At 39.8% G+C, this 11,171-nt stretch overlaps 1 long non-coding RNA gene across 1 annotated transcript in view; it reads right to left on the bottom strand.

Annotated features, from left to right (window-relative positions):
• LOC106517140 (uncharacterized) overlaps positions 1 to 11,171 on the bottom strand; it is a 29,594-nt gene that overhangs the window by 16,456 nt on the left and 1,967 nt on the right. Inside the window, exon 2 of the long non-coding RNA XR_001310166.1 lies at positions 2,526 to 2,738. This is a non-coding gene — a long non-coding RNA (uncharacterized LOC106517140). The remainder of the gene's footprint in view (positions 1 to 2,525; positions 2,739 to 11,171) is intronic.

The following is an 11,171-nucleotide window of genomic DNA, read 5'->3' on the forward strand; positions in this document are numbered from 1 at the left end:
CACACACACACACACACACACACACACACACACACACACACACACACACACACACACGGCATCTTGTGGATTTACTCAGACCTGAAAGCTTTTTCAAAATGAGCTGAAAGCTGGAAATTCCTTTTCCACATTCCATGTATCATTCAGCTGCAGTGTACTATCAAAACACAACTTTTAGAATTTAATATATGCTAAACATTTTTGAGTATGTAACACTATGCAGTTCAGAATTACCAGTAGTTTGTCAAGGCTTTTCTGCATATCTTAGCTCCAGTTACTCTGCAGAATACCACATGTTTAATGTGATATTCCATGTTCAAATGGAATACTTGGGGAATTTGAAGAGGAGTGAACTAAACCTCTGGTCAAGGCTTTTTTTAAGCTAACTTAGATTTTGTGAAGCTCAGAAATGTTAAATAAATACTACAAATGCTGTTATAGCAAATGTGTTAGTTAAAACAGTGTTCCACAGTTAGGACCAGTGCTTTACCCTCACTAGGGTCCTTGCACGGGAGTTTGTCCATCCATGGATTTTAGCATTTCATCACCTTATACACAAACAGCAAAATGCATTGTGGACACAGGTTGAAACAGTAAATTTTTCTATCAAAATAAACTATACCAAACATGCTGATGTATGATATAAAAACTACCCACTGTTGCAAATCTCCATAAAACATTTAAAGAATAAATTTCACAGCAACAGCTTTAAAACGTCTGTCAGATGTACGTAAAATTTTTGATCAACCTTTTTTTTTCTGTTTTCTCTGGATAGATGACTACATAACAAACTGCAGTGCAAAATTGAATCGTTGGCACACAGTTCACGGCCTCTAAAAATCCATTAGCATGAGAGGCTAATTAGTTTTTTATTGTTAACAATCAAGACAATAAAGAAGAAATCAACTCCCTGTCGTGTAATTTTTAAAACATGAGGTTTATTTCAGAGATTTGTCAAAGCTTTGGAATAAAATGCATCACGCAGATCTCAGATGTTCTCTGACAGGCAGTGCATTTGGTGTTTAAAGCTTTAGACTTGTACAAAAATCTGTTTGCTTTAAACAAAAAAGCCGTATCTATAGAGAGAATTGTTTGAGCTGCAGGGAGTTCTTTGTAAATCAATCCACAGTTTACAGCTGAACGACTTTAAACCAAAGATCAATCCCTATGTTTGTGAATGTGATGATGCAAGCGGAGTTWACCGGGCACAACATAAAAAAGTTTTACTCATAGTGTCTTTTTAAGTGTATAAGCTCAAATCAGTTTAAACATATTCACTTAAAGATCGCATTTCATGCTGGAGAAAGCTTTCCACACTTTTTTTGATTAGATCCCTTGAATATGTAGAACAAAACTTGTACTTATTACATGAAATAATGGGCGGTTCAACGTGACAGCTACCTCGAATCAATCTAGTGCTTTGCTGTATATTTGTGTTCCTGTTTCTTTCTAACCAAAAGAAAATGTTTGCGTGTGTTTGGGTTTGAGTGTCTCCTCTGTTGTAGAGCCAGTCTAAGAAACGGGGTAGCTGGCAGGTGTCCTTTCTTCTTAGTCATGCAATTTATCACCCAGCTGGTGGCAAAGACCTGTTTCAAAGTGCAAAATCCCAACAACCTGTGCTCTCAGTTGGCTCCGTAACAGTTAAGGTAATAATAAAATCATTTTAACTCCAAAACTCTAAAAACAAATAATATTAAGAAAAAATTTTAAAATACTGCCATCTACAAATTCTGTTTCTGTCATCCTCTTTTACTTTTCTCTTTCTTACCATGTCTAATTATACAAAAAGTGACAACAGCAGCAAATATATTCTAGCAAAAAAAGAGAGGAAAAAATAAAGACATGCTGAGCAGCCATGGAGATTTTAAATCTTTTGTTCTTTCTGGCTTAATAATAAAAGGGGTTTCAGGGCTCAGTGTGAGCCAGCTGTCAGAAATAAACCATGTCTATCAGTATCACTCCCTAGATATCATTATTTTAGTTCTTTTCAATTAATTAGGAGAGCATGGTGAGACGGTACTTTAGATCTCATTTCAGGGCCTAAATTGGTTTGTGAGCATAAAAACCTTTATTGAGTGTGCCTTGCCGCTCGCTCACGAGCACACACAAACACAAAATTGGCATGGCGAGTGAGTTTAGATATGGAAGTCAAATGTATAAATTTGAAGCTCATAACAATTTASAGGATATCAGTCAGTTTATCTTCTGGCTTTTATTTAACATGTCTCTCTTCTCAGCTGGTTACTTTAATAGCTTTTTTGTTTTCTTTTGAAATGCACATTGCTTTGTTCTCTCCTTGGAAAAGTGGCTTTCCCTGTGGGGAGTCCTTTGCCTCCACCTCACCCACTCTACCTCTACCTCCCCCCATTTTTATTTATCCACTGCTGCTGTACCAAATCAGCTTTAAGGAGGTGGGGGGGGATGGGTGTAAATGCAGGCAGAGAAAACCATGGTGGAAAAAGCATCAGCAGTAAGCCTTAAAGTTTGGAAAAGGTTCAAAGTTAAGAAAAGGTTCCTGCTTTCACCTTTCACTTCGGATTCTTTTGCTCACACTTTGCTGTCTTCATCGGCTCCATCTTTCTCCCTTCGGTGGTGGACGGGGGGAGTCGGGGTGATAAATAGGTGGTGTCCGATGTGCTGCTCCTCTCCAGTTGTTCGTTCTCTCCTTCTCCTCCTCCTTCTCTCCTTTTCTCTCTGGTCTCGACTCAGTGCACTTCCAGCACAACAGTGTGTTCACTCTTGTCAGCAAAAAAAAAGAAAAAATAAAAATAAAAAGGGGCAGTGGAACGACCAGATCTCCTAGGTACCATACACATGGGGGGGGGGGGCATGTGTGTGCATGGACAAAAACTCTCAAAGACGTGGAACACAGTAGGCTTACAAAATTTGGTCAGAAAAGGTCGGTTAATGTGCAAAATGTATTTTCATCTACAAGATTAAAGGCCTAGCATACCTGCAAGGAAGGCCTGCGTTTTAGACAATAATCATCTTGTACGAGAAATATACGCATTTAAATCATTCAGTTGGGGTCCATATGAAATTGAACCGAAATGCTTTATTTTAACTCCACAAGCCCCTCCTGTCTCTTTAAATTCAAATGAGGCACTTCACACCCACCCTCATTTCTAGTTTGACATAAGGATTTACGACTATAAATAGTGGCACAGAAATGTTTCATTTACAAATTAATTAAACGTTTTCAACAATGAAAAACTTGTCCATCCAGCCTCACATGTTGGAGCCTATTCTGATCCAGAGCGAAAGTAGAATGAAAACTATGAAAGTTCAGAATTTATTTGGCAGCTCTGTCGCAAAAGTTTGGYATGACAGTTCAGAAAACATCATAGAAAATAGAGAAAACTGAACRGGTTGAAAAATATGGCACCGGGAGAAACTAAATTCAACTTCCCTCCTAGTCCAAGTACACAACAAAACGGCTAAAAAAGTAGGATTTGCACATGTCCGCTCTAAGATCTTTGGACACTTTAAAATAATAATTCTAAAAAACAATAATAATTTTATGTGAAACAGTAAAGCATAACTCAGAGTTTTTTTTATTTTTATAAAAATCACACTTCTCCAGTCTCTGAATTCTATTCAGTTCAAGAAAACAAGCAAGAAAGACAGAAACTGCAGTTTTAGCAAAAGTGTTCAATACCTACCTGCTTTGATTGATGATAACCCTGAAGCTCTGCTAAGATTATCCCTTCATCCTGCTAACATGACATGTGTCTTTCCAGAACACTATTATCAAAGGAAATGCCTGTATACTTCGCACTGCCATTTTTAGAGCCCCCTAAAGAACTCTGAGTAGCACAGGTTTCTTTGGGTCGGTCTTAAATCTGCCACTGTTTTATGTGGCCAGTTTATTTGAGCTGAACCTGACATTTTATCAACTGTTTTTAGGCTTATAAAAACCCTATTCTTCAGCTTTGGTTTCACCTGTCAAAGCACCCTTCTGAATGATGCACCTCCCCCAACCCCTTGTTGGTGAATGAGTTTGTCACTAGAGTCTTTTTAGAGGAACAGCTGGTGTAAGCAGCCCCTCAACGTTTCCATGCATCACCTGTTGTATATAATTGCAGAGGATGACGGCCCACTAATGATCCCCCGCTTGACCCAGGGCCTGTATTTGCATTGTTTTTAGCTTAGCACATGGCTAATAGCAAGCCTGAAGGCACGTCGTCTCTGCTAAAGGATCGAACACCAATTTCCTCAATGCCAAAGGCAAGCTTACCACATCATTAGGAGCACAAGAGAAAAGGTGCAGGCCACCCAATCTCTATATATCGTGCTGCTGCACCTCGGATCGCTGCACTGTATAACTGAACCGGTGTTGCCTGGAGGTGCACTGAGCCGCTATTTATTTGTCTGATGAGATTGAACCTGTTAGCACAGGGGCAGTGAGGGAGGGATGCTAACACCCCAGAGGAACGAACACGCGCTCCCTAACCCAGGAAGGATTTTCTCTTAAAATAGGTCACACACAGAGAAGTGCAAAGACAGTATAATGCAAAATAAAACCAAGCCTAAGTTAAAAAACACACTAACACACAGAGAGGGATCTTGCAATCCACCCCCGCCCCCCAACCACTGCAGTTTTTCTGGACAAAGTCTTAAATTTGGGTTGTAAACGTGTACCGTTCTGGCTTCTACAAAAATCCAATCTGCTACAGGGTGGGAGTGAGAAACAGAGCAATAACAAGTAGTGATAAAAACAAATAAATCAATTTAGCTGCCCGATTTATTTTCCAATCTCAGAGATGGTGAGTTGTAAAAAAACTGCCTAACACCAGTGCACCAGCAATGAATGTCACTTGCAGTTTCCATCCATGTACACAGCATGTGTGTATTTGTAGGGCACGTTCAAAAAATAAAACAATAGCATGTAGTCATCCAAGGAATTAAGGTTTCTTAACAGATGCTCATTTCACATGCAAAGTAAAAGCCTACTTGTCCCATTTAATGTGAACAATGTTGTTCATTGTTGGCCCGCTGCTGTCCTCATGCTCTGTCTGCACTTCACTGTCTGTGTGGCTCTTATTATGGGAAAGTCAACAGGGATATAAGGGCACAGAAGCCCAGCCAGTGTTTTGGAGTGTCATTTGGCAGGTGTAGTGAGGAGGATATTGGACGAGGGGCAGCAAAATTGCTTCAAATCACAAAACTATACAGGAAATATTTCACTTGGACTGTACATCTCCAGGCACTCCACATTTAGAATGGGCTCTGCGACTTTAATTGAAACGGAAAGAGAGATGGAAAGGGAGAGAAAAGCTGTTACAAACAAGAACATGATTTATGAAATCCATCCCTCTGTTCGTCCAAGCGAGCTCATTATGTATGCGCAACAGAGGAGAGTGTGAGAAGTCAGATGAGTCGTCTCTGTGGCGGAGGAAGAGGAATGGCAGCGCTAAACTCCGCCGGTAATCAACTGGTGAAATTAAACATCAAAAAAACAGGAATGATTGTGTGCGGCAAAGCGATTTGTCTGCAATTAGCGGCCAGGCACATAACTCACACACAAGCGCACATAAACTCATTCGCACCTAATGGAACAAGACATGTCAGCGGTGTGTGTGTTTGTGTGTGGATGCAAAAATACAGCATGGGATAACCATAAAAAYGGTTAGTTAATAAACCTGAGAGACATTAACAGCATCAAGGGCAATTGGTGAATGGCTATTTCATTCCTCAGCAAGTCCTATTGAAAGCTTTCTGAAAGGCCGCTGCTCGAATTTATGACCTTTCCAGTGTCATTTGTTTACACTTGTTTAGCTGAACTGAGACAGGGAGGGCGAAATACCCTGAAGGGGATTTTACTTTTTCACATAATCAAACATAATGAAATCCCCTCACATTAAAAGGACTAATAGTTTGTGTGAATTTTCACATGTAGCTGAGAAAAAGGGCTGTTTTTACCTCACTGCAATTCTTGGTGTTTCMTAATATGTGTTAAATATGGTTTATTTTACTGCACAAAGGCAGACCGGCCCAGCTCAATGCACGGCATAAGTTCGGTCATACAATGCAGTTTTAACAGGGTCAGTCCCATCATGTTTGAAAAACAGAATTGTATTTTTGTTTTTGAGCATGAAAACTCCTATTAAACTGTTTTCATCTTTGTTGACATGTGCAACATATGTGCATTAGGAAAGCAAATGGTGACTTAATGCCTTCTGTGTATCTTTGATGGACTACATTTTCTAATGATAAATAATAAATTTGTGGAAGATGAAAAGTCATTTTGCACAGCCTCAAAGCATGAATTTGCACTTAGTAGCATTTAGGAGAACTTCCACTTGTAAAATCAGGCATTTTCCGGGCAACACCCATGCAGTTCTCGAGCAATATTTGTTTGTGAACAATCTCCTGATGGATATAAATCAACGTGTGTCAAAAAAACTAAGTATTTACAAACTATTATGCGTAGAAAAGCATACTATCGCCGACCATTTTATAAAGTACACACTGGCCGGCTGTGGTTGCTGGTTCGATCCCTGTTCCAYACGTCTCATTTGTTATGTCCTTGGGTAAGACCTGCAACGCCTGCCGGTGGTGGTCAGAGGGTCCAGTGCTTCATGAGTCTCCTATTCCACCACATCCTAATGATGATCCTGTTCTTTGCTGAGAGGAGTGGCACCTGGTGGGATTTTCTGCCGCTGTAGCTCAAGAAACTATTCTGTTGACCTTGAGTGTAAAGCTAGGTTCACACCGAACCCACTGAGCAGCAGGAGCAGCCGGTTTACTATGGTGGATGCGCGTCTAGGGGTCTCGCGGCGTGTCTAGAGCATTTAGCGCAGCGTGCAATGAAGCGGTGGGTACGGTTTGAGCGTTTGACATGCATGTGGCACTTCCAAAGCAGTCGACGCTCGAGTTAAAAAATCTGAACTATTGCTGCGTCAACCAATCAGAGAGAAAATTTTTTCCACGTGACGGTTTCCTGAATGTTGCCCACTAACATGAAACAGACGGACAGGAGCTCTTTAGCTGAAATCGACTGTCTGTAGTTCTGGCTGGAGATATCAGCACCGATGCGGGTCAGYGGCTCGCTAAACCGACCGCGGTGTTAAACTGGGCTCGGGACAAAAAATAGTTCGTCAGCTCGCAGCTCCTGAACTCACTGAACAGACCGCCTTTAAATTATCTGGTGAATTAATTATCTGGTGAGCGCAACGTTCGCTTTGTCTCAGTAAATAAAGCAGAGCCATTGTCTTTATTTCAACTTTATTTAATCTGCACTTCAAGACAGACCTGAAAAAAAAGATTCTCCTCCCGTAAAACCATCTTCAGATGTGCATCTAGTCTCAATCGGGTCTGATCGCAACACGTCCAACTTGAGGCGTTGGGCACATTTGAGATGCTCAAAATGCATTCAGAACATGGCATTATAAGAGGTTATTTGAGCCATTGCTGCTTTTTGATGATCTCAAACCAGTATAGAAAAGCCCAGCAGAGCAACAGATTCTGAAATATTCAGAACARCCCACGTGGCACCAACAACCATCCCATGTTCAAAACCACCTAAATTCTTTTTTTCCCCTAATCTCATGCTCGGCTTGAACTTCAGCAAGCCATCAACTCTTGTTGCCTAAAAGTACTGAATTACTGACATATGATTGTCTGATTAGCTATTTGTGCTACCATGCAATTGAACAAGTGTAGATTAMCAGTGAGTGTATATAAATGCTCATTTACTCTGTTCATGTGTGGTAACTTAAATTAGAGAATAAATAGGGTAGCTTGTGTTGTACTGATCAAGTTAAATACGTGTGTCTCTAAATCTGGCAAGGTTTATTTAAGCTCCTTCCCCCAACCCCAGTGTGTTTACCAGCTGCGGCTCATATGCTAACAATTATTGTTCGTTCTGGGGAATTTGTGGGTTTGGATTCATGTTTGTGATTGATTATTAGCTGTCAAACAGCTCTGTCTTGGATTAATGTCCACATGTTCAGATTTCCCAAAACCTGGACTTACTTGGACTTGATGACCAGCTTTGTGACATCCCTGAACTTGATTAGGGTCTTGAGTTTGATATGGGTCAATTAAGCCAGGTAATCAAATAATACACTGAAAATGTAAAATGGTAGTAAAAGACCCAAATCCTTCACAATTTAAAATGGTTGATAGTTCATCTCTCCCTAGGACAATACAAAACCCTTGCATAAACACATGAAGATATGACCCTGTGAGAAAAAAAAAAAAAAAAAAACATTTGACCTAATGTGAACTCAGACATGTTAAAATTGTTCCAAAATTACACAGTAAACAGGTGCATCACTTTTTACAGGTTCTAACCTCTTTATGCATATAAAATCATATATTTTGCACATGTTAAGTTGTAGGTAACTCGTAGGTCTTTTAAGGAAGTCATTGGGCAAGTCATGGCAGCAGGAACATTGTGTGTGTTTATGTATAAAAAGGCTAGAGGCAAAAAATCTGTATAGTTATTTCCAAAACTGCTAACGCAGACGCTGCTAAACAAGCACAATCTATTTACCCTTTAATGAAGTTCCCCACAGGCAGCGAAGTGCTTCTTCCATGTGTGCTTACCTTCAAGTTTTCCCTCCTCGCCTCTTTGTCTAACTCCTCCAATTCCTCCTCCTTCTCTGACAGAAAGATTTCATTTCTTAGATCTTCTCTTTTCATCTTTTAGTCATTATAGAACAAAGTATTGCTTTCATCACACCAAAGTGTGACATAAAAAGTTGTTTTTATAAGATTTCTGATATAGTGAAGGCTTGCAGGTCTTGTTTTTTCTTGCAGTTTGGTAACTTAAGGCCTGGTCTACACTACTGAGGATAGTTTTAAGAAAAAGGTTTTTGTTCTTTTCATCTTTTCTCTGTTAGCATAGTTTTAAGAGAACCACTAAACTAGCTGTCGTGCCAGCAGGTGGAGAGACGATTTACAACAACAGCAAATCAGAGAACAAAAACTGAAAAAGGTAGGTGCACATTGCAGCAGAAAGTCAGTATTTAAAAAAAAACATATCCAGAAAAGAGGTCCAACAACTGACCATGTTCATTCTGCTCAGTTGAAAATTCATTTTTACTTTTATCATAACTAATTTGCGCTGAGAGCTAAAGTCAAGCCTCACCTCCCAACATAATGTGACAGAAAAAAAAAAACTAATATTGTGCTATCCCCGTCTTTCCTGAACACACAGCTGGTTCAGTGTAACTCACAGGGGGTTGCTTCATATGAATCGTGTGAATTGCTTACACGGCCTACGTTGGCCTTTGACCTCCCACCATGAAGCAGGCAAAATAGAGTTGACCTGAGTTCTGCTTTTCCACAGCACGCCACGAAAATGGAATCTGAAAGAGTTCACCAGATCATCACACAAACTTTAGGGCTGAATATAACATATGTGTCTACCAGAGTTTGGACATCCTGATGGCTCAATCTGAACTTCCTCCTGCAGACTTCAATCTGTCATCCTCTTCACCTCTGACCTTTTCACTTTTGAGTTTCTTTATACCAATCTTGTCTTTTATGTTGTTGTCTGTTCTGTTTCTCTCCTGCCACACCACTGACCTTTTACTTTCATTCTTCTGTTATTTTCTACCTCTCCACTCTTCCTAGTTTGGGCTGTAATTCAGCTTGTTTCAGGGCCAGTTAGGCAGCCAGTGGAGTTAATCTGTCTTTTCAGGTCATAAATCACTGCTTGGCATCTCTCTTTCCTTCTGTTTCCTTTATTTTTTTAAATCTCTCTCTTTCTTTCTTACACTTGCATGCTGCATGGATGTAGAGCGATCAATTTGAGGTAATTGTGACTGACACTCGGTGCCGGAGTTCTTAGCACGCACGTTTGAGTGCACCCATGTACAAGTTTGCATGTGGTTATCAGCGCTTTAACAACCAACAGACAGGAAGGGAAACTGCATACTCTTAAAGTGCCACGGCCAATAAGAAAAGACTGTTGAAAATGTCAGGACCAGTAAGTAGGAATGCTTCTCTTTTGTGGTGCAGTTTTGATCTATTTTTTTTGTGCGTGTGTGTGTGTCGGCATTTTTGTTTCTTCTTTTCAAAAACAACACGTCACTTTTAAGTGATGGAATCTCTCCTGCCAGAGCAGAAACCTAAACAATAATTAGAGCCGACTTTGTGCATGTGTGTGTGTGTGTGTTTGTGTGTGTGCACATTCTGACATATCTACAACAAAGCAGGTGCATGAGAAACTGTCGGCCCCTCCAACGAACAAAGCCACGTCAGGAACCGGAGCGGGTGAATTGATGGGGGAAGTAAAAGCAAAGAAAAAGATGGGGAAGCAGAGGGAGAGGGGGGCGAAAACAGCTCAGCATAGCAGCAGGGAAGGGAAAGAAAGAAAGAAAATGGGGGAACGCAGGAGGAGAGCAAAGTTGAATAGCAGGAAGGCGGGAGCAGGAGAGTGGATGAATGAATGTGTTGTGRATCTATTGTGCCCAGCTCTTGAATGGAGTGTTAGGAAGCTAAGTAGTGACTGGTGATTTACAGCTCCAAGGCCATATCAGCTGAAGTGGGCAAACAATACGCTTTCAACAGGCAACATCCAGCCTTAAGAAGAACCATTTAGGATTGTGATCTGAAACTCAAGTAGGGCTGCTTGTTTAGAAAAGCAGTGCTTCTGTAAAAGAAGACATCTTGGCAGACAATAACGCAATATCAAAACGAAATAATAAATTAGATTAAACACTAGAAATCAAACAACCATGTAGAACTGCTCATTTGGTTTTAGATTTCAAAGCTTCAAAAATCAATTTAGCTACATTTAAAGAAAAAAAGGTGTAGTTCAAATATTTTCAAGTGAGCTTCTATGGAAATATTGTGAATAAATAATATCTTACTTGTTGTAGATAGCTTATTGAATAACCTCAAATTAAAGAAAAAGATTTAAGGCACAAAACACAAGAATTGCATGACAAAAAAAAAATAAATACAACAAAACTAAACTAACAAAAAACACAGCTCATTACATAGATTGACAAACTAAAAGCTAGTTTTAGCAAAGTCAGGACGAAACTAAATTGCTGCTGTATTAAAACTACTCATAGCATCACATTTAAGAAATCTTTCCACTGCTGTAAATTTGCATACAGAAGTTACTTAATTTCTGTTTTTTTTTAAATTATTATTGTTTTTAAGCAGCAGCGACTTGTAGCCATTCTGATATAGTTTGGGCCACTTTAAAC

The sequence above is a fragment of the Austrofundulus limnaeus genome, unplaced genomic scaffold (genome assembly GCF_001266775.1).
Source record: "Austrofundulus limnaeus strain Quisiro unplaced genomic scaffold, Austrofundulus_limnaeus-1.0 Scaffold45, whole genome shotgun sequence".
NCBI lineage: Eukaryota > Metazoa > Chordata > Actinopteri > Cyprinodontiformes > Rivulidae > Austrofundulus > Austrofundulus limnaeus.